Source organism: Apaloderma vittatum, unplaced genomic scaffold (assembly GCF_000703405.1).
Source record: "Apaloderma vittatum isolate BGI_N311 unplaced genomic scaffold, ASM70340v1 scaffold11783, whole genome shotgun sequence".
Lineage (NCBI taxonomy): Eukaryota > Metazoa > Chordata > Aves > Trogoniformes > Trogonidae > Apaloderma > Apaloderma vittatum.
The window spans coordinates 959-6,123 of record NW_009707552.1 but is presented as its reverse complement, the minus strand read 5'-3'; the positions used below and the strand labels follow the sequence as shown (position 1 = coordinate 6,123).

At 46.8% G+C, this 5,165-nt stretch overlaps 1 non-coding gene across 1 annotated transcript; it reads left to right on the top strand.

The window, feature by feature from the left end:
* The first annotated feature begins 2,045 nt into the window (after positions 1-2,045).
* TRNAV-AAC lies at positions 2,046-2,119 on the top strand. The gene has a single exon. It is a non-coding gene; the product is annotated as a tRNA-Val (tRNA).
* Positions 2,120-5,165: the final 3,046 nt, after the last annotated feature.

Below are 5,165 nucleotides of genomic sequence, written 5' to 3'. Positions count from 1 at the left end.
AGTCACCGGTTGGTACTCTGACATGCTGGCACCCAAAAGGCTTCCCTTTCCAAATTCGGGAGTAAATGTGGCCTCCTTGTACAGACCCTGGGAGATCTGGTGTCCCAGCCCATTCCTGGGTAGATAAACTTGGCTTCCCGGCTAAGGACATGGCTAGACCTGGCCTCCCAGCTCATTTTTTGACATCGCTAGACCTGGCCTCGCACCCTACTCTTGCAACCACTAGACCTGGCCTCCCAACTGCCTCAAGTCGGTATACCTGGCCTACCCAAAACACTGGTAGGGGAATGGGGGGACTCTCTTCTCTGGGCCTTAAAATCAATTCATTTAGCCAGACACTAATTATTTACTCGACACTCTAGAGTCAATCTTTACTACATTTATTTTATATACTAACAATTACTAGGAAATCAGATCTAGTTGTATTATTCTTTTTGTTTCGATTTTGCAGGAATATTATTGTTATTTTCACAGTAATTAGAGAAAATATTAATAATACAAATACCAATATATAAATATAAATAATTGCATTCATATTTATTACTCATCTGAAGTTATTCCCAATCCAGGACAGAAATGAGAGCAGTAATTCTTTCATGTCCATTCTCTCATATATGCATGTCGATGCATATATGATGCACGGATATACATCGATGGATATGTTGCAATTTTTAACTTCAAGTTAATCAATTAGACTTATTATGAATAAAATTAATTAGTGGTAAATTGCTTTTTTTCAGTTATGAGATAATTACATGGATCCTTATGGCTGGGACTCCACTGAAAAATTAATATTAAATTAACTCCTGGTACTGTAACATCACTACCAATACTTTGACTGTGATACCACATACGTGACTTCTCTAATCCTTTATGTATTTTCCATTGTCCAGGCTACAATGACAGTCTCTAAAATCATGTTTTCAACAGACTTTCTAGGCAAAAGGACTTCCCATTATCTCCAAGTTTTGCTCTTTCAGATGCCTGTCACCTATGCTACTGCTTTCTACCTCAGGGAGCAAAAGCCAACCTGTTACAACAGGCTCTTTGTCTCCTTAGCAAATTCTTTCATTAACTTTATATCCACCTGCTTGTATCTACCTCAGGCCGGTGCTCTTCCCATTATGTCCATTTTTTGGTCTGCTTTCTTCTTTCAAAACAGCTCATTAGGGGCAGACTGTAAAGAGCATGTGCTTGTGCAGAGTGTGTTTAATTGTTTATTAACCCCTATTGTGTTTTGTTTTTCATTGCTGATGACGAGGAAGGACTCTGCTGATCCTGTGTGTAGCCAGTTCTCTGACGACCAAGGGTGAGAGATGGTGCAATGTAACTGTGACATCCAGCTGCAGAGATCAAGGAAGAAGTCTGATGTAAGGACAGTGATGGAAGTGCCAGGGGAAGAATAACAAAAGTGGTTGGGGGGATGAAGAGCAAAGTAGTCCGGGATGGACTAGACAACCTGGAGCTGTTGTTGCCCACTTGTACGGTTCTGAGTGATTCTGTGAAGATCTTGGCGACTCAAGGCAGCAGAAGCTGGCCGTAGGGTGCCTGAAGGTGAGAGAACGGGATAGGGCCTTTCAATATGCAGCCACGCCATACCCAAACGCGTAAGAAACAGAGTAACACTCTGGCAGGCCCAGGCACTGTGCAGTGTCTGTAATGCTGAGAAAAGCCTTGGGTTGGTTGGATGAAGCAGAAAGACCAAGGCCTGACCCCCAGGCCCTGGCAAGGCAGATCTTGGCAGCCTCAGCAGAAAGTTTCATCTCATTGGGCCTTGGTGGCCGAGGCAGCTACTGTGTCCAAGAGGACAAAGCCCTGGGTGCTGTTGGGCCTTTCAGCCTTGCCAGAGCCCTTGGCCATCTCTCCTGCAGGCTGTCCTGCCCTGTCCATGCCTGCTCCTCTATCTTTTCAGGCTGTTGACTCCTTGCTTTCCCACCTCAGCCTTCCAGCAACATTTCTAGATGTCTTTTTACTGGCCATTCCTTGCAACACAAAGCCATGACATGACTCTTGCTCCAGAGTTTCACCCTTTGACTGAATATAGGGGGCCGGTTAGCTCAGTCAGTTGAGCGTAGCGCTAACAACGCTAAGGTCGCGGGTTCGATTCCCGTTCGGTCCCCATGTTTTGCCTGACCTGGTCAAGAGGTGGCGTCCCTGGCAGCAGGGAGGCTGGATTAAAATGATCTCTAAGGTCCCTTCCAGCTTAGGCCATGCTGTGATTCTATGATTATTTCCCTTACATCCAGTCTGAACCTTCCAAGTTGCACTTTGTGGAGCTTTTCTTCACTTCCCACTACCAAGAAAAGTTCCATCATCTCTGAAACCACCCTCCAAGCAGTTACTTAGTACCACTCTGCTTCACTCAGCCTCCACCTCCCCAGACTGTTGAAGATGTGGTCCCTTGCCCTTGCAGAAGCTCGAAACTCCATCCTGGCAGATCCTCTCCAGAGCCTCTTCAATTTCTTCCCATTCTCGATGGACTGGAACTTGGGAAATTCGACACACATGTACAAGAAGGGCAGGAAAAAGGGCCGGAAGGTAGTTCAGGGCAACTACAGCCCTGTCTGACTGACCTCGGTGAAGGCAAATTATGGAGCAGATCATCCTGAGTGTCATCACACAACGCGTACAGGACAACCAGGTGATCAGGCCCAGTCAGCATGGGTTTAGGAAAGCGAGGTCCTGCTTGACCAACGTGATCTCCTTCTATGACAGGGTGAACAGCATAATAAATGAGGGAAAGGCTGTGCAGGTTGTCTGTCTGGAGCTTGGTAAAGCTTTTGACGTTGTCTCCAACACTATTCTTTTAGGGAGCCTGGCTGCTCAGGGCTTGGACAGATGTACCCTTTGCTGGGTGAAAATCTGGCTGGATGGCCGGGCCAGGAGAGTGGTGGTGAGTGGAGTTCAATCCATTTTGTGACCAGTCACAAGCGGTGTCCTCCAGGGCACCATTTTGGGGTCAGTTCTGTTTAATGTCTTGTTCCATGATCTGGATGAGGGGACTGAGTACACCCTCACTATGTTTGCAGATGACATGAAGCTGGGCAGGAGTGTTGATCTTCTGAAGGGTAGGAAGGCCCATCACAGGGATCTGGACTGGCTGCATCCATGGGCTGAGGCCAATTTTGAGAGCTCTTACAATGCCATGTGATGGGTCCTGCCCTTGGGTTACAACAACGTCACGTAAGGGTCTGGGCTTGTGCCAGAGCAGTGCCCAAACCATCCTTCCCTTGGTCCCTGGTACCTTGGTTCCTGACATGCAGACCTGGTGGTCCTTTTGCAGGTAAACATGTTAAAATCCATAAATAATTCTTCAGGACTTCATATGATTTCTGTATGAATTTGACTATTTGACTTTGAAAAAGAAAAATAGTCGTTAATCTCCCTACATATAAACACCTGCAACACAGCAGTCTGCACCTGTGGTTGCCCTTCTGGGCAGTGTCCATTGTACAGATGGTTGCACTGCGACACATGATGTCCCATCCATAAGGGCAGATCTGAAGGGATTCAGGTGAAACGTGGTCTTGCAGAAGCCACCTGTTGTGTCCGCAGGTGACATGGACTTTGCTGGATTCTCTCTCCAGAAAGTGGAGAGGCTGGATCCCCTGCTCAGAACAGACTCTTTGCCAGAGAGACACAGCCCTTTGGGGAAAACTTCAGGTGTTTTTGGCATGTCACTCATCACCATCATGTTTTGAAATAATTGGTTTTCTCTGACTCCTATTTGCACACCAACAGTTGTGAAAAGAAAACAGTTTCACAGAGAAGGTCTTAAAGGCCCTGTTATGGACAAGAAGGCTCAGCAGAAGCTCTGGAGTGATTGAGGAAGTTCCTAATTAGCACCAGGAAGAACCAAGAAGCTCAAGGCTTCTTCTGAAGAGAGAGAGACCTTGGGTAGCAGTGATTGGCCATGTGTAGGTCTGGGAGGGAGGGTCAGGGGATTTTAGGGAGAAACAAGGTGCTGGCAGACAGCTGTAGCAAATCCTTATAAGCATGTGTGAGGCCAGAAGTAGAAAGCAAATGATAAGCCACTGAAAACCCAAGTATTTGATAAATATAACAAAACCAAAGAAGATCTGGTTCAATAGAAAAATAAATTAATTTTTTCCTCTCTGTATTAAATCCACATAACTACCTCTGAACTCAACTTTCCACTGGGAATGGCCTCAAATCGATAGAAAGCACATTTTTGTCTCAAGCAGAGATCTTGAGAAGCCCAAAAGCACTCCCTTTCATAGGATCTGTTCACCTACACCAAGTCACCCACAGAGGTCATGAGCTCCCTCGATTCACAGAGGGAAGGGAATGTATACAGTGAAGGAGATGCTCTCTTTTGAACAGCCAAATGTTCAAGAATTCCAACATTTTGAGTGAATCCCAGCCAAGATCCTTCCAGTCCGTCACTCCTGAAAAGTCTGAGCCCATCCATGGCAGCAGAGAGCAGACGCTGCTCTGCGGGACCTTCAGGTCTCTGCCAGGAATTCTGGCTGAGTGAGGACACTGCTGTGTTCCTCAGCCATGGACACTCACACTGTTCAGCTGTTCACTGGTGTTTTCATGCATGGGCCACTTCCTTGCGCGTGTTGAGATCAGCTGTGGAAGGAGACCTAAATCTTCAGGTAGCACCCTGATGAAATCTCCCTTTCAGGACAGAAATGCTGTTCTGGAGGCCAGCTCTATGCCAGAGGTTCCCATGGGCTGTCCCCGCCTGTGGCAACATCACAGCCACACCACAGGACAGGGACCAAGCTGCCAGAGCCCTCAGGTCTTCCCCCAGAACAGGGGATCATGAGGAGAGGGTGGGAGTGGAGAGAGCAGCTCTGGATACACCAAGCTCTGGTGCTCCCTGGCAGTGTTGCTGTGCCGGGACTCTCTTCCCCTTCCCCTCAGCACACATGATCAGTCAAAGAAGAGAAGCAGACATTGATTTAGAAAGGGCATAAAAATTTTATCAAACGTAAGAAAACAACAAGAAACACAAATAACAGAAGACAGGCTCAGCCTGCGGAGGTTAGATTATGAGTGCCATCTTAAAGAAAACAGACAGTTCATCGCTTATGAAAAACATTCAGTGATCAGTTTCCTGAGGGCATCCTTAAGCTCCTTGTTCCTCAGGCTGTAGATGAGAGGATTCACTGCTGGAGGCACCACTGAATACCGCA